Below are 26,153 nucleotides of genomic sequence, written 5' to 3'. Positions count from 1 at the left end.
GTTACTACTGAGTTTCTTGTCGGTTCTTCTCGGTGGAATCTAAATTCTGAACCAGTGGTAGCTTCAGTTCAAACAATTTTGTCAAATGACGATTCAAAAGTGTTTGTAATATCCTTAAATAAAGATCTTTTGGTCTTTAATTTATATAAAAAATAATTAAATTGATATATCTTATATGGGAATCGACGAATATTAAATCCACGCCTTTTTTATTAACTATGCATTCTTGTATTGGGTAATACGCCTTATCAAGAATGTTTTAATTAAAAATATCTTACGTAGTCGGAATCTTGATTATAAGTTTACCTTTAATTCTTGAGTTTAGAAAATGAATGTCGCTAATTTTGTGGAGACGATCGTCTTTTCTTTATGTAGTCTGTATAACCAAATTAAATGAGAATAATTTAAATGATCGACGGGAATACGAAAGCAACATTAATTTACACACGTGCACACACACACAGTAACAACTTAGAGTTAGTGGATCTAAAAATTTGTAAAAAGTCCTTTCGAAAAACCTTGATAGTATTAATATTATTCGTACCATAATCATAAATTATCAGAGTCAATTTATGAATATTTTAAGAATTTTACGTCGAAATTTAAAATAAAAATTACGAGCCCTACAAGTATCGCTTGTCCTTCGCTAGAATAATATATTTGGAAAGATAAGCAAAAAGAGGTCCACTAAAGATGTTGGATAGGCCCGGCAGGTAGCGGATACCGCGCGCCCCGAGGGTAAGGAAACATTTGTCTACCATTTGCAATTTATGGTCCTTTAATAATACCAACATAAATTACTATTTAATGTGTAATCGTAAATATGTTTTATGTAAAGTCAACACACAAACAATACATGTCCCTATTTTTTTCTAAACATTATATTTTACATATATTCTTTTAATATATTGTAGATCTCTATCAAATATTCGAAATACGTTAGAAGAATAGCTTGTAAATTCAATTATACAAACTCTAATTAGCTTTTGTCTAAAATCTGACTTACATAAACAAATGACTCTCAAGTTAGAAAAGATACGGCGTTAAAATATCTCTTAACTTATTATATTTTAGCTCCGAATTACGTTATCTGATATGAAACGGTTTACGATCTCTGCGGAGCTTATTAGCATATCAGTGGCGGGTGTGGTTCCACAGAGCGCAACAAGCTAGTCGACAACATTATGCTTAAATTCTTATTGTTATTACTCCGATAAAAAAAGGTTTAATATAATTACATTTGATATAATTTTCCTAATTTAATAGAGCAAACATTTTTACTTCTAAAAACTGTATTAGGTACTATTATATAATCGTATCTGATATCAATATATAACATTGTAAATCAATCATCGAACACTAACAGTTGAGTAAAGTTTTATTAATTTGATTACAAAGTAAAAATGGTTGATAAAATAAGATGAAATTATCTACTGGAAAAAAATATTGTGTCCCAAAGATAGCGGCTGTAGGCTAACGACATTGGTGGATATCTCAGTCCGCCAACACAAACTTCTAACATCCCTCTTAGCCCGTAGAGATAACAAGAATAAGGCGTCATTTGTTATTATCCTTTTTTCACATTATATTATTTTTTACTAATATGTTGAAATCTGTAAATCACCTATAATATATATTGTATATGTGATGTGAAGACGGAAACATAATTGATTTGTCTATGTGTTCCTAAATAGTATATAAAAAAAATAAAAGCGCGTAGTAGTTTATTAGTCTATTTCCATAATTAATATAATCTCTATTATTGTGTATATTGTAATATTATTTGAGAATAGTGTAACTTGAAATGACTGTTGATTCTTCTCGGTTGAATCTCCTTCTGGACCATTGACAGCCTTACAAAACCAAAATATTCTTAAGTAGGGTCATAGAAGTGCGATTGAATCGTCATGTTATAATTGAATTAAAAGCACATTCTAATCCTGTAATATGAATATTCAAAAATCCTTGTAATGAATCTACTTGATTCTGACGTTTTAAAGCTCAATCATTATATTTTCTTATAATATACATTATGCTCTAAGCCTATAAATTATTTTACTTCTAACTATTGCCTTCTATTCAATCATATAATTATATAAATGTAATTGATGCTTTTAGGTTTGACGTCTTTATGAATAAATGTAGAATAAATAGATTTATAATTTTCATTGTAATACATATGAACAAATGATTATAATGTCTGTTAGAGGAAGTGAAAATGTAAACATTGTAAACTGGTCTTGTTGAAAAAATTTTACGTTCATTGTCCCTGAAACTGTGTTTTCAATATGTATGAGTATATGCAATTTTTGAGCTACAATATAATAATTAAAAAGCACAAAACAAAATCATGGCTCTATATAACACTTCCTTACCAATTCTGTTTGACATACATTTTAAATGTTCTACAAACTAACATCAAAAAGATAAACTTTTTCAAGGTTATGATTTTGTAAGGTAAAGTTGACAAATACAATGAAATACATTTATATTAACACGTGGTCATTAGAGAGACCAAGAGCACATTCCATGCATGTTTACAGCTCGTTCGTCATTGATGTCGATTTAGTTCCAAACAAATGTAAATTTTGTGGCCTCAGGTACATCGCTGGCATTTACTGGACATCCGTTTAATAGCGAGCATTGTGTTCGGAGCGCTAATGGTCGGGTAATTGGCTCGAGGTCAACCGCGGTCATAAGCCTCACCTGGGTTGCCCACTCTTTCATCCTGCGACAGATTGATCTCGCGTCCCTTCATACATTGTAACTCAACCGTAACATTCAATTACACACGTAATTAAATCCCGATTCGATTTCGTAACCATTTAATGTATACCCTTTTTCGAACAAAATATTTTTTTTGTGTTGTAAGTCGTGACGAGTAGTTTTAAATACCGATTAATCATTATAATGAATATGTTATTATTCTATAATCATTATTAATTACTTAAGTAAATACCTTTAGCGACCAGCCTCATTAAAAGCCTCGACAGGGCGTTAGCTTTAAATTGTGTTGCGCGATAATTTATCTATTCCAATGCGTAACATAAACAAAAGAAAAGAACACTTTTTCTGCTATTTACTTTTTATTTTTGACAGTCAGTAAGTAAGCTTCTATATTGAATATTTTTTTCTATGTAAAGTCATAGTTGTCAAAACTAAAAAAAAAACACCTAGTGTCGGTAAATGTTAGTGCTCTTAGTACATAGGTAACCTGTAATACGAGGCATTTTTTTATTATTTTTTTTATCCTAGCGATGGTAGAGCCAAAAAAACAGGACAAAATTATTAAATTATTTTATTATCATCGCTCAATAGTTTATACTACTAATTTTCAAGTTCAACAGACGAGTTAAAGATTATGAAAATCACATTGAAAGATTCCGTTACATAGATACAAACATGTAAAGCTAATAAAAGTGTGCTAATAAATATTTCCTTGGTAAAAATGGAACAGATATAATAACTAGATATTAACAGAGTAAGAGCACACATACACACATATTTAGTCTTTACTGATTACGAATATCATAAAATATTCATCAGTTACCAGGAAGTTACAAAACAAATAAACATTCATTTCAGTCTATATGACTGAATAAAAGCATTTCGAACATAACAAACATGTATTTATTAATGACGTTAATACGAATTTGTTCCGCATTATTTGTTTATTCGATGGTAGAAATGCCTTTTGCGGTTCGTATTTTCACAGCAGCTGGCGTGTCCTTGTTGGCTGATGTTCGCTGGCCGCAGGAAGTGACTCGTTGTCGCAGTGACCCGTGCCTACCGGTCGGTCAGACTGATATATGTATCACAATCACAGTTCGTATTACAAGATCCGAATTCTATTTACATAGGTATCGTTGCTGACAATACTCGAAATAAAAACGAAAGTTATACGTGGATAAAAGGTGTAATGTACTATTGTCAAGACAATCGTAGTATGTTCTTTTGTATCTGTGACAGATATAATCATTAGTCAACGAAAAATATTTTTTTCAATGATCTGCGTTTACTATGTACCTAAATGTGTATGTTTGCAATATGAAATGAAATATAATAGAAAATGTTCTGATTTTTTTCATTATGATTATTAAACATAAGTTTTGTGCCAAGTAATTATTATCTGTAGCAACAAGGAATTTGGAAGTTTTTGACAGTGCACGTTTGCAGTCTGCCCGGCGTTTGAAATCCCTCCAGTAATTTTGGATTGCCGCCGGATTAAGAAAATGAGGAAATATAGATTGCATCTTTGCATACACAGCCACTTGTACTCTATAATACCTGTGACGACTCTATCCAATATCGGTCTTGAAAAACAACACCAAATATATTCGTTAAAACTAATTTTTAGGGTTTTTCACTTGCAAAATTGTATATACTAATTAAATATCTTTGGAAATTTAATCGTAACTGATTAATTAAGAGATAAATGTGTTCAATGCGGGTCCGGACGTGTGCAAGACGTGACAATTAGCGTCTTGATGACGTCAAGCTTTGCTGAATCTTCCCACGCGAAGTGCGGTGCTCTTATCACAAACAATTAAATCGCTTTGACCTGCACTGACCGGGCGGTTGTCGCCTCTCTTACTTAATTAGAGGGAGAAATAACGCACGTTCGTATATTATGTCGATCGTTAATTAATTACTAATAACAATTATTTGTACTTAACCTTCATTTTAAGTTTAGATACATAAATGTAATAATGAGTTTGTTTGTTTGTTCCTGTCTAGGATGTTTTCTTTAATGTTTCGTTCGACCTTTTCACTACTTATCTCGATAGAAAAAGAATAAAACAAGTGGGAAAATTGTACAGCGAATTAAAAAAAAAACAAAAAGTATTTACTATTTTAATTAATTAAAGATATGCAGACGTGTGAATATATATCCTGTTTCCGCTTATTACAAGGCTTAATTAATAACAAGGCTATATTTAAACAAATAACAAAATCAATCTTATGTGAATATAAATGTTAAATAAAAGATGGCCGTGAGATCGCATACAATAAAGCGTCACAAGAAGCAAAACGCAATTTCTCACAAGCAACATAAGATATTTAAATACTTCTTGGGAATTGCATTGTGTCACTAAAAACACAGTGTTAGGTACTAATCAGTTAGGACGAGATATCAGGACAATGACCAAGTTTATTCCCACGTCTCACAATCCCTCCAACCAATCCGATAGACCATGGAAAGATTTCGCACGATATATTGAAGAACTTAAATAGGGTTTTGTACCTAACAGCTATTAGGAATTGGAATGTTTGACTAGAAAAGTTACCGTCTGCTATTTTTTAAAACGCTCTTTAAGTAGTTAAATGATTTCGTTTATGAGAACAACAATGTTTCGCGATGTGCTGTTAATTAGTTGAACTATTTTATCGTTCCAAAAACAATGGACAAGACGTCTAATAAACTGTTCGCAAACATTCGTTCAACAACAGAAAAGCCTTGCTCTATATTGGGCGTTATACTCTTATGCATGTACGTCTGCCTGTACGAGCATTAGATGTGATTGATCGTTTTTCGTAAGTTCCGTCTGTGGTTGAATCAACACTTACTCGAGAAGATGGCGAAACACATTAGGCGTGCCGCTTTCGTATTCCAGTTTTGTTTCTAAAAATATTTTATTTAAGTGTAACAATATTTTTATGTAAAATGTTCGTTGGTCTTGTGGCTAGCTTATAAAAGTGCCAATCCCATAGTCCTGGCGGCAATCTATGGATGGGACTTATAAGTGTTGGGGTTTTAGTCGAGCAATTGTCAATAATAGTTCAGTTTGTAAGTTGGCAGCACTCGAAAATTACAAAAAGCTATTCATACCTAAATCACATAAAGTTGGTAATAAAATTATTTTCAGCCGCGTCTGATTTTCTGTTCTATTGTGACATTGAAGCAATAGAGTTTACTTTTGTTTCCATTTAAACTTGTGAACTGTTATGCGTTCTGAGCCCTTTGCTGTGCGTAGTTTTCAAATGTGTGCAAGAAAAACAAATTAACCGCTAAAACAAATGATTTTTCGTGAGTAGATTATATTTAACTGAGATCTACGGACTTTAAATTACTAAAAATTAAAGGCAATTTATCTTAATTAATTTGGCTTTTTAACCTAAAGAAATTTAGCCAACTCAACAAAACGAAAGGAAGGAAGAAAATATTAAACATTTTACAACATTTCAAGTATACCTAACCTTTGAATAGTTTAAATGTGATGCAAATATTTAAATATTGGTTATAACTGTCTCTCTTTCCATTGAGAGGAAATAGCAACTCATATATATTTATTATTAGCTAGTCGTATCTTGTCTGTTCGTTTATATTGATATGACTAAAATGATTTTAGTATTATAGTCTATATGTATATAATTCTATCAAATGAGTCCCGGTCTTCAATCTCAACTCCGTATTAAATATTAACGGAAAGTCGCAGATGCAAGGATTTGTATTTATATACATTTTCACAAACAACAATGCTAAAAAACAAACAATACTTAAAGGCGAAGCTGTAGCGATGTCGTTTTTGTTGTCTTTTGCAACATTTGTGCCGGGAATCGGGCGTCAAACGGCGGATGTCCGTAATGAGATGCGTCACTGGAATTACAGAAATACTGATGCTTGGAAAGCAATAAAACCGTACTGAAATAATTTACTTACAATGCTAAAAGAACAGAAACGTATTGCATTGTTATATATAAACGTATTTGAACTTCATTTAAATGCGAATACCTAAGTAAATAGAAACGAATTAATTAAAACCGCTTGTACAAGTGTACAGGCGATTCATTATTTCGCAACTGGTACAATAATTAGTCTATTACAATATTCTTTTATAACACCGTTATGCTAAAATTACGTTATAAATAGTATTGCTGTTTCAAACGATTATAACCTAGCTGTATGCAATTTTATTTACAATGTCCGTCGTAACAATTTTTTTTGCCGATATCATAATTTGTTCTTATATATCTAAAAGAAATATTCGTCAAAATTAGTTCATAAATACCTATGGATATACGATAGACGTCTTTAAAAGCCAAAAATCCAATTTAGAGACATCAGAACGAAAATATTAACATTCAGCCTTGGAAAAATATAGACACTATTAATATTAATTTTGATTAGCAAATTAATAAATAGTTTTTCTTGATAATTAATTCATCTTAATATTATATATATGTTTTTACGTATGTAATCATCTTTGCTTTCTTTTAGTTGAGACTTTTTTTTATATGTTGTTGTGCCAAACCTCATATAGACTTAAGTTGGAAAATAGCTATATATTAAAAAGCAAAATGTTTCTTACAAATCACTTAAATACGCGAATGAAATAATGTTTTTTCAATATATAATAACACATATTATATTACGATGATGACAATTGCTTGATTTAATTTATATTACATGATTTTTTTATGATAAAATGAAATAAAGCTTCCATAGACTAACTGTAGTTTCGGTCTCAGCTTATTTTCTTCGATTTGACTGGCCGAAAATAATTCGTTACTCGTATATAATTAGGTGACCCAATCGCGACCTTTCACCATAAATAAACAATTTCTGATTTAGAAGTAGGTTACACAGAACATAACAGGATTAAAAACAATCTAGTTTTTTATGCGACTAATAAAATGGAATGGGAAAAAAGTATACGTCTTATTAATAATTTAAAAAAAATCATGCCATCACCCTTACTCTTAAATAACACACTAATAGTTATTCTTATGACTATATGTTTAATATAATTCAATGAATGGTGTGATTAAAACATAGGTGTCATAAAAAAACACATTTGTCACTCATAATTTGACTTTTACTAAAGTTCTATATTTGAAAACTATCGAATACTTTATTATTTGCATCTTATCCATATATATTTGAGAGTACATTTCCTGTCATTACGCAAAGCGGTCTATTTCAATTAATTATTTTAAACAATAACTATATAAAAGTAACACCATAAATGTAACAAACACATCCGAGGTATTATGATGACATAAACCGAACGAAAGTTAAATGAAAAAGCTGTTTTTACGATTTAATTAACGGATATTACGTGTTTTAAAATGGCCGACGCAGATGAGTAAGCGAAATTTAAGCCCAGCATCAAATAATATTTCTTAATAGTCATATAGTTCATTTTATCATTTCAATTGGTAAAATGTTTAGAAGTGTTATATTTCAGTGTATGAACATCGTATGAACCTACTTAAAATAATATATATAATACCGACTAATTTTTGAGAACATTATAATAATTATTATCAAAGAATTTAAAAGAAAATATTGAAATCAATATATATTATTTTTAAATCGCATATTTTGATTAAGTGTTTGTTTCGTAATTTGTTATGGAGTAACACTTATTTCATTTCTACTTCTTAAAAAAGCAAGTCGGCTAACGTGTAACTTGTGTGTTAAGAATGGGAACGGTATGGAAATCATAGAGCAGCTGTACACCGTTTAACCTCAATTATTTGATTGCCTATCACGCCTTTCCTGTGAGCCCTATCGAGCCATCACCGCCAATGACCGTCTTCAGGGCATGTCAACGATATTGGCCCTAAGTGGACCTTGAGAATCAGTTATGTCCATTCACGCTGCGCACATGTTGGTTAAAATCGTTCTAGTTTCAGCATTGACAATTATTATTAATGTAATTTTATTTTTAAAGCTACATATTGAATATCTTATTGATAATATACAACAATATTTATCAAAGAACATTTGTGACAATTCATAATAAAAAATTACGAAATTCTATAAATATATATTTGTTAATTTAAAATGTTACACAATGTTTATATGAATAGGTTAATATTAATAATTCAATAACAGATATTAAATTAAACAAACCGGTCGTAGTGTTCGCAGTTCAGTCAATATAAAATCAAATATCTTTAAAAGACACATAAAAGATTGTTTCCCTTTTGTGTTCGATAGTTTGTCTAGATTGAAATAGAAAACGCTATTGTAACAAATATTTAACCTTGTTTATTTAGCAAGTAAGCGTATGAGATTTCGCCAGCGGCTTAAGCGGCGGGTACTAGAAGTTTGTTTAATTTAACTAAGTAATATAAACAATGTATTTGTTCGTGGAACGTTTGAGCTGAGGCGATGTTCTTAGCGTTTCCTTATGAGCATTATTGCCTGCGACTAGAGGCGGGTTCGTACTTCACTTTATGCGTCTACTTTCCGGGACCAAAATATCCACGATCGACGGCATCCGTTAATAGCGTGCAACTTGCTAGTACTTTCAGTTGTGTGTAGCTACTGATATCTCTAGCTATGAACAACATTTTGTCACTTTTACAGTTTTTTTTAACCATATGATGTCTAAATAAACCAGGTTTACATCTATGTCATTTAAATCGACAATAATTAATAATTATTAATTATAATATTCAAAGTTTTACCTAATTAAATTACATATGAATATTAAATTTATATATTTCATATAGTGTGATTAATAATTATATATTCTTAGAATTATTAATAACCAAAAACAGATATTCTATTTATGTAACAACGGACGAACGCAAACTTTATTTCCCAATATGATGTCTAAATATATTAATATATAACTTTGAGGATATTCGTCGTGTAATGTTGTAAGTAGGTTATAAAAGGAAAATAATCGAGATACATTTACAGTTCGGGATTTACTAGTGACGCATTGAGTTAGTAGTCGAAGATGGCCGGCTCTGCCATCGGAAGTGGGAACCGGTTCTCGGCATTCCTATAAATCTTCCAACTCTCTATCCCCATGAGTTTTTTGACCTGATACAATATTTTCTATAAATAAAAATTATATAGAACGATGTAAGTGTACATAATTGATTTATTGTACGACTTAACTGATCATTGATGATTACATAAATAGTCTTTCTTCGTATTCGAAATGGGTATATCTTTAATAATAATACTGTCGATATACTCATAAGAAATAAAAGCGTTGAAAGTAATACCTGCTGAAACTATTGATTTAATGATTAACAACATTGCACGAGGTTTGTTTTCTAAATTAATCATAGCGGGCAAAGGTTTAAAAGTGTTAGTTAGTCGGATCGACGACTCTCAGAGGCACGTGTGGCCATGATCGATATCTCCGTTGCGTGACCTATCAGCCGCCTTTGTTGCCAGCCGTGACATTCATAATTATTTAGAATATCATTAGATGTAAAGCAATTGTTTTTGATAGACATATTTTCTACTCGCTGAGCCATTATGTTGTTCAAGAGCCGCCCGTAGCAATCCTCGGGGCGCGCTCGCGTTAGTGACAGCAAGATAAACAGAAAAAAAAATGAATGTGAAAGTATTGCGGATTGATTTCTTTATTTAAACTATCTCGGTGGTTAAATAAACATGTTTTTTTATATAGCGTATGTTACTCATTATTATACATATCATACAAATTATATATCTGTTTTTGTTACGTATATATTTGATTCAAAATAGTAATTATTGTTGATTGACGGTTCTTCTTGTAGGATGTTAAAATGCATCGAATAAAGCAGATTTATCAACTATTAAATTATTCTATCAGTCTTTTTTATCTTTATTTATTTGTCTAGACAAACTTTGGATAGAATATTTGAAAAGGTTTTGATATAACAATATCTAAAAATATGCAATACAAACGTAATAATACTTTAAATAGATACAGAAAAACAATGGAATGGAAACAAAGAATTCTTTAGAAATGTTCAGGTACAAATGAATAAAAAGTTATTTCAATTTGGTTGAGATAAAACGTATGACATAACAAAAGTGACTAAGAGAATTTTTTTTTAAATAAATTATAAATTAAAATAACTTAAAGTTTCACAAATCATTAAAATAAATGACATTATTAATTTTATCTACACAAATATTGATAAATACTACAAAAAATCTGTAAATAGAACTTTTATAAGAAAAAAGCGAACTGTGTCGGTATCTAGTAGAATAACGTTTAAATGTACTACTTACATTTAAAAATATTGAACGACAAATAGGAAAAGAAAAGTTCATACTTATTTGGGCTAGGAATCTTTTCGGTAGACGGAATAACTTACCAACTTAGTGATTCCTAATCACTTATTCAATCGAATATGTGGTATAGGAACGCTAAATTATAAATAATTAAAATTACAATTGAATATATATTCCTTATAATAATATTATGACCTAACCGTGTAGCGATTCTTCAGGTAAGGATTTAAATTTTCACATGGCTATGGCAGTATGGCATGAAACACGAGAGCCATATTTCAATCACTTAACAAGCCTTGCTTTGTACGCGGTTAAATGGAATTTAATGCACTTTTAATGTATGTTGTGAAGCGGTATCCTATTAGGCGTGCAATCGTCGGTGTACATTGCGATACTTAGATAAATTGTACCGTGGATTCTTTACAGACAATAGGCCGGCCTAGATGACCGTTTAAAATCTGTGCTACGATCGTATGATGTAGGTCACTTAGCTTGCATGTTTCAAAATTTTAATAATGTAATAATATGCGCCTAATTAATATCGTTTTAAATATGTATTAGTAAGCGGGTACTCGTTATTGTTTTAAAGAAAATTAATATAATTATGGTAAATAGTTTTAGAATAATGTGTGCCGTGGGAATACGTGAAACCTTTATGGCCTAGTGGTTAGAACACTGACAACCGAAGGTGATAGGTACGAAGCCAAGCGAGCCTCAAGGGTTTACATTTGTTCATTTGTTTAATTTGTATTTGAAATTCATTTCATGTTCGCTTGTGAAGGAAAATATCGTGTGTATACATATGCGAAAAGGAGGGTTTATTCTAGCGATGGGTCCATCACTGGCTGCTTTATAATCATACCAAAATTTTACTCGGTAGTATAAACATATTTTAGTTTCAGTTCTTTGTAAACTTTAAACAATGGAGGAAGTTCACAATGACTTTAACACGCCAATTATTATTCAACATAGCGTGCGAAAATAAAAATATATATCAATGTCATTCAAGGAGATCGTTTTCGTAATCATCGTAATCATAACAAGACTAAAATAACTAGGAATTTGATCTGATTGTTATTGAGTGTGTCGGAAGCTTTTCTCCGGCTGGCACAATTGTTGATTACAAAAGAGCAGCAATTGAGACGTCAGAGGCGCAGGAAATATTCAGATTGAAACTTATGTCTGCAATCACTGGTTAAATAATCTTACATATATCGATTGTGACGTCAGAATAGAAAGAATGTTTTTTATATATAGTATTCTGTAACTGTAAATAACGGATTGATGATATGTTTTAATTATATGAAAATATCTTCCTACCATAAAAGTTGCTCTGTGTTTTACATTTTTCACTGCTTAGTACTTAAGTTTGTAAACAGCAGCATATCAATTTGATCTCGCTGTAGGCTGACACCGGTGAGCAAACGTTGTACACGTACGTTGGTATGTGAGGTTGTGGCATTAACTGTTTTGTGTGTCAAATAAAATAATAGATAAAATGTATATTTATAATGCAGTTCGATTTATAAAATAGTTATTAATTTTTGCTTTCGAATATATTTGGTCATAATTTAGATATTGATCAGTGATATCGGAAGTTGCGATATTTAAATCGCACACCGCATATACTTTTTAGGATATACTAGTATAAAATAATTGAATTTACAGTGTTAATGTAAATTGTTATTTTACTTTTGTACAGGTATTAATAATTATCATTGCGCGAAACAGTCTGTATCCGTTCGTCAACCAAAAGTAAAAGGAAACAAACACTATATACATATTTATATACAGAAAACTTATCTACGCATACACGTAATAAGCGACAGAAACAATGTTTTGGAGAAAGTTACAGAACACATAACAATCGCTTCCGGTGGGTCTATTGTTTGCAAATGAGTCATCAGAATTCAGTTACATGTGATATGATAAGTATAGACTTCAAATATCACTCATTACTCACTTTTAGTTTTTTTACGAAAGATATAATTATACACTATCACGTTAAAAGAATATCATTAATCTCATTTTCATACACATCTTTCAAGTCCTTTCGGAATGATAACAGTTATTAATTCAGATTCATAATATGAGTTGCGTTTAATAATCATTGGTTGTTTAAATAATATGAGTCATTGATTTAAAAGTTATTTGAGCGATCGTTAATATAATTTCAAGCAGATTACTCATGTCGTTACTGGTAATTTTAATCAAAAGAATATTTATCATAATAATACTGACATTGTCACTTATGTACAACGATACTGGTATACAGGAACGTTATCGTGTAATACCTTAGAGTATTGAGTATTATGGATAATGTTAAAGCTTGCAACATTTAATTAGCGAGGTGCAATGGGGCACAAATTGGTCGACGCAGTCGCCCGGCTCGGGCTCCGGTCGCGGCCCGCCCGAATCTCATTAACGGCCCAGATTGATAGCCCCTGGAAAATGCTTCAAATTATTTCACGCTACATTGATATTGAATATTAATGACGTCGGCGATATCAAACTAGTCAATAAATACCAAAGCATTCTTGATTAACACGTTCACGTAAATTAAAACTCATACGTTTCGCGTCGTTGCAATTAAATTGGTTTTACATATCAAAGGTGAATTATGAATTTTATGTCATAATTTATTTAAATGATATCATACTCTGAGTTTCAATGCACTCGTACAGTTACATCTTGATGTTTTCTTAATGCAAGTTCTATATTACATTTGCTTACTACAATTCACATAACTCCGTTTCTTGCGGCACACGAGATGCAGCCTGCGTTCAAGTTTTAAATGATGTATGGAATTTGTAAAATGTTCTATGACAGGTGAATGTATCATTCAATGGTCAAGATGGGTTTTTGCGATAAAGCCGGTTTACATTTTGCCACGTTTACATTGCAACAAGTTTCTATGGTTCTAGGAACGATAATCCTATGCGATGTAACAAAGTCACGTAATAGTGCGTATTGTATTATTATTCTTATAGTTACGCCCTTTTAAAATGTATCGGATTTTAATTTGATGGTTATTGTGTAACAAATTGTTGTAATTTGTTACTCAATCGAACGTCGACCCGTGCACAGCGAAGTCCGTTTGATAGCTTATGCATCGGACGAGTTAGAACGTCTCCTCTTACGCCATAGCCTCACACACTGTGACAATAAACTTTAACAACGCAAGTGTCGTAATCATCGGGAAACTGGCTACTTACATGTATAAACATTTGTGACTACTCAATTTACTTATGTTTATTTATTTATTTAATTTAAAATTACGAACGAAATGAAATTAATTATAGATTTTTTTTTGCTAGCGTTAGCTATCTAAATTCAGGTTTGTAATAAACGCTAACAAAATCTATAATTTATATATCTTATTTATAAATATCATATATATATATATATATATATATATATATATATATATATATATATATATAGATATATATAGATAATTAATATATATATATATATATATATATATATATATATATATATATATATATATATATATATATATATATATATTAATTACATATAACGTTACCTTATAAATTTTACATTTGGAATTTTTGAGATGTTAAGAGTATACTCATGGTACAGTTCAATTAATATATATATATATATCATGTATATAGGTAAATTTTTTACACAACATCAAATCTTATAACAGACAAATTTAAATATCGTCTAAAAAGATCGATCGATCGATCGTCGTATAAAAAGTCGGATTAACTTTTATTAATGTAATAATTTCTAATCCGGTTGTTAAAATAGTTTTACATAATGATAGCATTTTATATGTAAAATTAATGTTATATAAATTTGAAGTATTATGTACAGATAATATAACAAGGAAAATTAAAACATTACAAATATTTATCTTACACGCGTTACGCACATAATGTACAAAATTATTTAGTTTTAATACATAATACATACATAATTTTAATATTCTATATAATCCCTACATACGTAAGTGTTTTCTAACTGGATTGCTTATTATGCGATCTCTTACATTGAGTTATGAGATAATGTGTAACAAAAAATACTTATTACGTGCACTTAATTTTTGACATGCTAGAATTAGTCTGATCGTCTGATAGGACTTAATTATGTAATAATTTGAGTAACAACAATTTTGATCTCATAACAAGAGGCGCTTTCAAGTGTTTATAAGATGCTTACTGATAAATTTCGACATTTTATGTACTGAAGAAATTTATTAGATAATTAATATGTTGATAATTACATATAACGTTACCTTATAAATTTTACATTTGGAATTTTTGAGATGTTAAGAGTATACTCATGGTACAGTTCAATTAATAAAATAACTGTACCTTAAAATCTTTGTACTTCCAAGACCAAGAATGCTGTATGCGTAAGTTTTTTGCTGCTATAGAATTGATACATTCTCCCCTTAAAAGTAATTGATGTTTAGAACTTACGTGAAAGAATGTCGTTTCTGTAGATTTTATATTTTTCTTAAACATTTAAGTTGAAGCAGTGTTTTAGGTCTTTCATAAGTATCGCTTTTAGTGTGGGTACTTCACGACTATCTATAGATGTAATAAAAATAAAAACGAGTAGATTCACACGGTCACTTTCAAGTGATTTTGTTTAAAAAACTTTAATTTAAGCCGAAATGCAGCTACTTAGAAGACGAACCAGCACCCTTTTCCTGTATAAAACTACATAGTAAGTTTAGAGCATTTACTGATATATTTGTAAATAAAATACATTATTATTACATACTTAAAGAATTTTATATTTAAAAAATCTATTGCTGAGAACAGCACAAGACACAAGAGGTATCCGACCTTGTCCTTTAAAGTTTTTTTGACTTGTTGCTATAATAATATCTAAATAAATAATGAGCTTAAATATATGTACATCTATAACTTTGTTTCGTGACTAACACTACGTGAACACAGGCCGGTACGGGCTTTGTAGAATTATTCGTTCGACAAAGTGGCTTGTACTCAGTACCTGACGATCCCCGTATTCCTCAGTCTATTACGTCTTAAGCGTTAAATTCAAAAGTTATTAGGACGAGACTATTAAATAGTTAATAGGCCTGACAACAATTTCATTTTAGAAATAACGGTTGTCATTTGTTTCCGTGAAAATAATTGGAGCGTTAGGTTTTAGTATAACAGTATATCTGTTACTACAAAATAAGTTATTGTTGGGATATTCTAAATTACGAGTGTACGTATCATCTGTTATGACTAAGAACTGGATAACATTCAATAATAATAAATATGCGAGGCATATATTTTGTATACAATATTTGTATGAACTTTATTCGATAATCTCAAACAAGAGCAGTAAATACAAATGATATCCTTCTGACCATGTTTCGGTCTGTGCAGTCAATCGTAAAACGAGTCATCTGTTCGAAATTATAGTGTAGGTTAAATGTAAATCTGTAAACACAGATGCATCTATCTATTCCCTCGTTGCGTTCGTCCGATGAGACGGCAACTCTACACGACCGGACATCAGACGCAGCACGGAGGTATAAGAAAAATATACATATTATAAAACGAATTTATTACTATGTGTGCGTATAATAAAATTTACATATACTAACGTTATTATTGTTATCCATTGGTGGCATTTAATGTGTGTCAAGTGACTGAATGGATTCAGTTGTACGATTCGAATCGCACATTGAATGAAAACTTGAAAATTTTAATTATTTAATTTTGTGAATCGTATTGAACGTTATTTAGTTAAGTTTTGTCTGTGTAAATAAAATGTATGTGTGTATAAACAGGTGAGCGTGGAGCGTGTCGCGCCGACTTCCTCTCTCCGGATCACCGCACAAAATAATCCGTTAGCTTAATATTAGAAGGTGCACTATATCACTGCATTTTCTTATAATATTTGATTGTTATAGCATATTGAAAAAAATAATGGCTATTCGTTTGAGGCATTACTAATATTTCTTTAACCCTTCCATATATATGTGCTTAAATTGAGTGATTTGAGATGTTTTTACATTACTGTGTACTTACTTTTAATTAGCTGCGAATTAAATTAAAATTTAATATTATTTATAAATTGAATGAACGAGTACAAAGTAAGTGAGGATCCAGAATATTTAAAATAATGTACATTATTCCCTTCTACGATATTGATTATAATTTCGTGTGTACTTTAATGAAGTTACGTACACAGCCACTTATCTCCAGAAAATAATTGATATTATATTATAGATGCAACCAAACGGTTCACGCACGTACCTGGCAAATGGATTCCAAATTTCCTAGGGACTCGTCACTCGGTCACGACTGACGGCCTTATTCCTTATTTAGTGAAATTTTTGTGAGTCATTTATCATTATGTTGCTCACAGAAAGGGCTTGTGACATTTTTTTCCACATTACCATTCTTTTCTATAAGAATTATAGCTCTTAAGAAAATAAGAAAATTATAAACAAAGTTCCTTTACTGTACAAATACCAAATAACCACGATTTATGATTATATGAACATTGGTTAAGAAATAATAATTTATAGTGAGTGTTCTATTTTTACATATGCCTTGTTGGAATTAAAGTATAGCAATGTAATACGATATGGCGTATAATGTTTTAAAATCGTCACGAAGAAAGAAAAACCATCAATCAGAGAACGGATATAAAAGAAAAGATTCCTTTGTGCACGGACACAATTCCGCGCCAAACTATAGGAGTGATTGATTACTGTTTTCTACTGTTTGATAGTGAAATTATTGTTTCATTTAAGCGGAAGGCGTTGTATGTTAAGTTTTCTTTCATTGATATCCTGGCAAGGTCACGATTACTTGCAGTTTGACGACTCGAATCAGATAGAAGCCAACAAGTGAAATTAACGACCTTGATACTTGCGTTTGAAATAGAAGTTGCGAAAAATTATTATTTGAATTTCCGTCATTCTTAATCTTTTGTAAGATTGTAAGCTATTTAAGCGGAAGCTTTACCATTATGCTGATTATTATTATAATTTAATGTTTATTAAAATATAAGATGCTCGAAAGTTGATTAACTATCTTCTTCATCTTCCTGCTAGGGTTACAAACAATTTGGTGTCAGCGCGGCAAGTCTTTTCGTCTCATTATTATCTATTATTTCTCATCTGATCCATCTTTCTCATAAACTTCCTCACACTCTGATTCCAAGTCTTCTTAGGTCGTCCTCTTCCTCTCCCTCTTTCTACGCTCATGCTCTTTAAGTATACGGTGATGAATTCTTTATGGTTAATTTGTACGCTGAATATATTCGTAAAATATTCAAAAAATATATAGACGTTCCTCATCATTTAATTTATAATCTGAGAATTTAAGCGGATGCCTCTCGATATAATTTATTTAACAATTTTCGAAACAAGTAAGAGCTTTACAATTACTTGAGCCTACTTAGATTTTAATTTTGTTATATCTCTCACAAACTTGTTTATCAAAAAACGAATAAATTTACAGTTTTCGTTACGCAACGAGCTATACGAGTTTGTGTGCCAAAGCTCTTAAGAAATGTGAACAGAATAAATTATAATAATTACAGAGCCTGTAACGGGTCTTAGACCAATATTTTATTGTGAGTCCATATTTGTAATTCATAAGTGGATATTGTTCAGGGAACTGTCGTTCTCCGGTACTGTTTATTTATGTGAAATTTGTTTGGATTGTTTATTTAAACGCATCTATTTGTCTTCAAGGGTAGACGTAACGTTTCGTACTTAGGATGGTCAATATCAATATTGTAAATGCAAAAATAATTCTGTCTGTTACGTTTTCACACTGAATCAAAATCTATACATATAGTAGAATTGGAGTGTCTGTTTGTAATGTTAAAATAGCCCTTTTTTACCCAATGCATATGCAAAATAAAATTTTAATTATTTGTCGGTCTGACTGCCTGTTTGTTCCGGCTAATCTGAAACGGCGGGACCGACTTTGACGGGACTTTCACTGGTAGATAACTGATATAATAGGGAGCAACTTAGGCTACAATAATATTTTTTTTGTTAAATTAAAACGCGTACAAGGTCGGGGGCACAGCTAGTTAATAATATTTGGTGTAAAGCAAGCTTTAAAGCCAAAGAAGGATTTATTATCATTATTTTTTCTAACTATAACAGACTACTACCCTAGCTAAAACGCAGGTGAAAACTAGAGAAAGTATATGAAGTTACTTTAAATTATTTTCTAATTTCTTATACTTTTTTAATATTTCATTATACGTACTAAAATATAACATTTTACGATTTTTCCAAAAAAGAAAATAGTGATTTAGACGAATAAGAAGTAGACACGTTCAAATATATTTGTAATACATAATTTAAAATGTAGAGAAAAATCCTCCATTACATAGCTTATATTTAGTTTCGCAAAACTATTACCGGTTATCTGAATAAATCGTTTAATGAAAGGGAATAAAAAATGACCCGTAAAATTAATGATGGAATATGAACAGTTCGCCAAGACGGGCTTTTGGCTTTCCTAAAGACCGTGTCATTTGTTACCGAGAACGCATCCTCGCCCTTCCTCGCCAATACTCCCGGTTTCGCTTTAGACGGAAGGCTGACTGTCCATCGAATAATCACTGCTTAACTATTATTAATGGTAGTGTCCTCTGAAAACGTAAGACCGACGCACGATTGTTTATACTACATATATTTAGGTATGTGCCATATTTTGTAGGCTACTGTACATTCTAAAAGAGTTGTAATAGCAGTGTACAGTTTACATTATAGCTCTTTGTGGAAAATCAGGTTTATATTGGTCTCCTAGCCGACCGCGTTAGCCATTACTCAATGTTGAATTTACTTTTCATGGCGTATCAAGATTTTCGTGATCAGTCAACCGATAGATAAGACAATTCTGTTAAATCCTTAAAAGTGATTTTATATAAATTAAGATTTTGGTTTAAATATAGATATTTAAGTGATATTAATTTAGTATTAATTAATATTTGTACTTACACTTTATGTTTGAGAATGGTATATAATACTTATTCTCATAAATAACCTCAAAAATATCTTTACATGTGTTTTAATAGGTTAAATAAATAAAATATAAAAACTTGTTTTCATTGGAATGAAATAAAATCTTCGAATTTTCTTAAGACAAACACATGGAGACTAAAATGTAATGCAATACGAAGCATCAGACGGCTTTTGACATGTAGCAGCGCTCTATTTTCGTTTACTTAATCTCTGTAAGCTTAGCCGCTGAGCGCGTGAGCCCGCGGCCGGCTACGTGAATGGCATGGCGATGGCACACTCCGCCGAATGAAGAAGCCACCACTCCGTTTGCATCATAACCGCTTTTGCATAACACTCTATTGCAGCTACACTGAATGTCAACTTCGGGGCCACGGCCTCTTTAGGGCTCTATTCAAAACATCAGTTAAACTGTCTAGTCTTAGAACTTAGAGATTGAAACGAATTGTTAATGTTTACTGTTTGTTGATATCAATTAATAAGTATTATAATAACGTACGATAAGATACGTCTGCATCTTGTTTTAATTAGTTACTAGGTATAATATAGAACATAATGTATAATATAATTTTCAATATAAAATTTTATACCTAATGTTTATGGTATTATTAGATATTTTGTTGGGTTCACCCGTGGAACAGTAAAGAATCGTGTTTAAGAATCAGACATTAATTCAAAGTTTTACTAAAATTACAATAGTTTGATCGATAAAAAAAATATAAGAATATATTGTTTTCCGCGATGTTTTTCAATCATGTGAATCAAAGGATTCGAATAATGCATCAAATAATGATCTATGAACAATCAGCGTAATATACCGTCGCTGAATCACAAACCAACTGAGTCAGAGACGGTGTTAAAAGATACTCTCAGAATAGCCATGACCTTGACAGTCGAGAACTGCTTATTGAACAAACTAAATCGTAGCAATCTTTTTTTCAAATGACGGCTCGTAGTTAAGCTTGAGGAATAATAAAAATTATTTTATTCGACGAACTTCATCATACCTTCCAAAACAACGCTATCGTTGAAGTATAGTCAATTTGATTTGGTGATTGATTTTACGTTCCAAAATTTGAGCATGAAATATAGTTCGTTTGGCACTGGATTTAGATTGAACGCCGTAAAACCGAAAATATGGCCATAATAATTTATGACATATTGATATTTGGTTGAAAAAATTTATGATCTTTTCATTTCAAAGGAGGAGTAGTTATTTTAAATGTTCAGGGTGTTAATGTGGAACACACGTTCGCAGTTTTATTGAACGTGTGCTAGCGACAAATATGGGGCTCAATCGCTATCAATACTCATACGCTTCGAGGGCTTAGGTGCGGGGCAATCCTGTCGGATAAAGATAGATGGGTCCAGGAGTGCGGGCTAGAGGGGTATAGAAGTGGGGGAAGAGGTATAGGGGCATTGGGCTAATTGGATGTCAACGATGAGTCCGGTTCGACGAGAGTACTCTAGATTTGAGATCACACGAATAATTCAATACGATACGATGACGAATGACTTAACGATATTTACAAGCAAGCGTTAATAAAGTACGTAGAACAATGCCGCTTGATTGACTAGGTAGGTTAACACCGCGAATAAGGCATTGATAGGAAACAACTTTTAAATTAATTGATAGGTAGGCGGATTATTCTGTCGTTGAAAAGTTAAGGACAACTTGCAATAACAACGTTTCTAAAGCCTCATCGCTCACGTCAGGCACAATACGATCTGTCAATATGACTGATATTTCTGACACATCATAGACTATGACATTATTTTTAGACTTATTATAGGTATTAGCTGAAATGTATAAAACAGTATTGGTAACTGTAAAAATGAAGAATTATTTGTGTGCACCTATATCAGCTTAAGAAAATCAGGATTTCTTTTTGTTTAAATTTAGTCCATGTAATGTTTTGTTTAACAAATTTGAACAACGACAAAAATAACATATTCTAAGCGTTTTGCGGTCTCTTCAAAATCATTTTTTTCTGCCTAGTTTTTTTTCTTCACAGTATTAATCATTTTGTTGAAGTATACGCACTTTTCGTTAAGAGATAAAAGAAAAAGCAATGATACATGAATCTGAACGGATACTTTGAGTGAACAGTACTTTGAGCAGACGAGACAAAGTAATGAACTAATTACATTAGACACAAAGGGAGGGGATTCGAATAAACAAGTAGCTTTTTTCGTGAATACTTAAAGTACAGACACCGTCTTTCTAAAATTCTTAAGTATAATAAAATACTCATTACGAAAATTTGTAACTTGTGAATATTTTAATTAATAACTAAAAAGAACTTCGAAATATGTTACAATCAAATTACTCGTCAAAAGTATGTTCTGATAATAAATAAATTAAACTTTATGTTTAACATGAATGTACATATATACTTTCACAATAACGTGGCATTTCAAAAAGATGGCGAATGAAAGGTATTGAACAAAGCTCATCCTAGTTAACGATGCGCATGATTTCCTTGACATTTTCTTCGATGTCTATAGTATGTGTTTTGTATTTACAACCACAAAATACGGATGCGGAAAATATCATTGTACCGTAACATCTAAGGTTATTGGTATTATTTAGAGAGAAATGTGGTCTCGTGGTTTCAATCTTTACTGTTATATCCTGAATAACGAGACTTTTTTTACATGTGGCAACATTTTCTGTTTTTTTTTTTTCGGTTATGTTGGTAATGGTTATATTAAATATTAAAGCTTACGATTTTAATAAATTGCGTATGAAATAAAGCATTTCCTAAATATTTTAATAATGTTTAATATAGCAATTAAACTAAAAATATCGTTCATTAGATTGCGATTACACTTGAATTCATTTATATTTGGTAACGCAAAAACTAGTCCGATTTTACAATTTTTATCTAAAATCATGATAATACTTATTTAATGTTTTTGCAATATTATTTTATACCATTTCGACAATTATTTCTAGATACGAATAGAATAATAATGACCATGAATAAATTATATTTAATGGCAGATCGTTTCGTTTTTTGCGAGACCGGTCGGTAGCAAAGTGTTTTTTCGTAATCAATTTTAGATTTGGAGTGGAGTCGTGACCTGAACGGGAGAGACCGCAGGTTTCCGTAATCGAAAACTATTGCAGATATCAAAGGACATTTTCTAAACAAATACTTTTCAAGTGTCATTCACGAATAATAAAACCACAGAGTCAACGCTGAAGATACTTTGAAATGTTATAAAACCTGCGGTGATGTGTATTTAATATTTGAGATAACAAAATGGTCCGTCGAATATTTACGGAACAAACGATGTATACTCGCGCGTTTTATAACAAAGCAACAAAGTATTCATGATATCGCAAACGTTTTGAGTTACGTAATCATGTGTTTAGAGTGTATTGTGAAAAATATCCAGTGGGTAGGATCCGGGACAAATTGTTGGCGAAGCCTTTGCAGACTGCGAAAGATCCGGCGGATTGTTATTGATGTGCGAAGCGAGGAGCTGTAGACTATCAGATAGTTTTCATTATGGGCGATCATGCGTGCCGGGTACGCTCGACTTAAGCCGGAAAAATCATGATATATAGGCGTGCGATGGGAATTATGTGTCGATTTTCACAATCATGTTCAGGTTGTAATTCTATTCTAGGGTATACGTTTGTAATTATAACCTTGAGAACTTTCTAGATTTATTAGAAAATTCTGGAAATGAAACTGCGTCGAGTTACTATCATAACAGCGTACCTTACATTAACATATAAAAATATTCTATTTGTAAAACAAAATGTTATTAATGAATTAAAATGTTATTATATTACATTGAAGTTACTTTTAATTGTGTTAATGGTAACCTACATGTATTTTATTTTCAACGAATGTTTTTTTTTTTTTGTCTATTTTGCTTAGTTAGTTAATATTTTGAAATATATAAATTTTCAGCATGCTAAAATAAAATAAAAGATTAGAGTTTTGGCAAACGAAAATTAATGACGTACTATTATTAATAGTAGTAATTATAATAATAAGTAAATTCTCTTTCATAATAAGAGATTAAGCGTACTTTCGGTTATTACCGTCGACAGCACTCGTGTCTGTAATTGAACGAAGTGTTTGCCTTTTATTGAGCGCATGAACGGTGCTTGAGTCGACCAGTTTAGAAATTAGACAAATTTATAAAACAGGAAACAGAAACGAGTCTTTTGAGGCCGATTATTAACGTTATCTTTTACATCTTCCAGTTATTTGACACATTGAATCACAAGCAACTAAAATCTGGTGATTTAGTTACATAAGACTTTTGTCTGATGCTTTTGCATCAGCCCGTCAATATCTCCCTTTTGGTCTAAAGAGGCTTCGTCTTTTTTAGGAGGTATTCATCTGATGTATTCTTTCGGCGCAGGGCTTGAGGTGATGTATAAACACCAATTAAGTACATGTAAATTCTGTTGTGGTGATTTCCCGAGTTTGATCTAGCAACCCTCAAAGATTCGTATTCTACCTACTGTACAATCTCAACTGTAATATATTATATGATCTAATAAATACAGGTTGATATGATTTTCAAGTTATTTATATAGATTTTTCATATCAATTTATTAAAAATGTTTAATTCGATTTATCTCAAACAGCTCGGTATCTTTTTGGCAGCTGTAAGCGTAGTTGAAACGTTCTAATCCAATACGGGCTGGCAGCTACTAATAAATTTATACGAGTGTATTTACTGGAGCACTACTTTAATAACTGGATTTTGTAAACCTAGAATACATTAACTTCATAAATACTTAATACGTTGACAAAACGCCACAATAGAACGATGTTTTGTGAGATTAAGAACATTATGATTGTGTTTAAAAATACCGCCGTTGGACATGCAGGTTTCCTCACAATATTTTCGTTCAACGTCAAGTACGAGATGGAAATTAAATACAAATTAAGCACATTAAAACTCAGTGGTGCTTACTCGGGTTTGTACCCGCAATTCAGTTAAGTGGGCACTGAGCCGTCTTAATTTATAAAGATGTAATAAAATAATAAACGTACTTTTTTATTACACAATTAATGTGCCTGTGAATTATTACTTGTATAACAATTGTTATAAAATGAATATTATTATTTAAGGTAATATAACATTGGTACTTTAAGATTGAATGAAGTCAGCTTGTCCAATGACCGTAGCGACACAAATTGTGCGATCAAGAGGGCGGTGGGCTCTCATTTATTTGAACTACAATGTCCCGGAATGTCTAATTTCCTCACGTAATTTGTCCGCTATTCGTCCCGGTCGACAAATGCTCGGAACTATTTTTATTGTTTTTGCTTGTTTCCTATTTGCCCTGCTCCCAAAGGAACAATTTAACTTGAGACTTACGAACTAACCAACTTGTCTTGGGGCAAGTGTATTGTGAATCGCACGTCGCATCGTCTCTCGCTGATGATACAGTGTTTTGTTTGATTTTTCCCTTTCTTCTTGTCACGTTACGAACAGTGTACAAAATTGTCCAATGATAAATTCTTTGGGGCTTGTAATACATTGTTAACACGTAAGGAATTTCTTGAGTTCTAAATTGAAATTGTTACCAACTTACCATTGGCCATCGTGAGTCGCTGGAACAATGATCTGTAACAATAAATGAATTTAGTTTGATTTGTGAGGATTCAAATTATTTGAGATTCTTAATGTAATGTTCATTGACATAAGAGTGGCAGTTGATAGTTGTCAATTACTCAGCATTAACTAGAGCTTAAGTTGCGAAAGCGAAATAAAGAGAGACAAGTGATTTTGGAATGATGCCAAGATGGGGCTCGACGAGCCCCACTCCATTTGCGCTTTACATAACTTCGTATTCAAGGGATCATTAATCTTCCTAGTTCCACGCCAGCCCGAGTTTAATTTTAATAAACGGCTTAAGCCAAACTACGGTATTAATTTACATGCCTTAACAAAATCAAGGTGAATTTTGTTTTCATTCCATAGCACCGATTTACGCAATTGAAACTAATAGCTGTATCATTTTTCGATCAATAAACTAGAGCAGTTAAATTTAGCATCTGAGTTAAACAAAACTATGTGTATCATTCATCGTTAAGTTTTAGGTTTATTTTACTAGTAGACTCAAACGTTTCTTATACGTGTGAAACAGTTTCGTCGAAATGTTTTATTTTACACCCAATCAGATCTCCGGGGAGCTCT

General features: G+C 31.4%; 1 protein-coding gene across 1 annotated transcript in view; it reads right to left on the bottom strand.

Moving 5' to 3' along the window:
* Window positions 1-25,568, bottom strand: part of LOC124537415 (semaphorin-1A-like) — a 42,411-nt gene extending 16,843 nt beyond the window's left edge. Inside the window, exon 1 of the mRNA XM_047114370.1 lies at window positions 25,549-25,568. The gene's annotated coding sequence lies outside the window, so the exon portion shown is untranslated. The remainder of the gene's footprint in view (window positions 1-25,548) is intronic.
* Between the last annotated feature and the right edge of the window lie 585 nt (window positions 25,569-26,153).

This window comes from Vanessa cardui, chromosome 1, assembly GCF_905220365.1.
Source record: "Vanessa cardui chromosome 1, ilVanCard2.1, whole genome shotgun sequence".
Classification (NCBI taxonomy): Eukaryota; Metazoa; Arthropoda; class Insecta; order Lepidoptera; family Nymphalidae; genus Vanessa; species Vanessa cardui.
The sequence above is the reverse complement of the archived record's forward strand: the minus strand, read 5'-3'. Positions and strand labels throughout refer to the sequence as shown.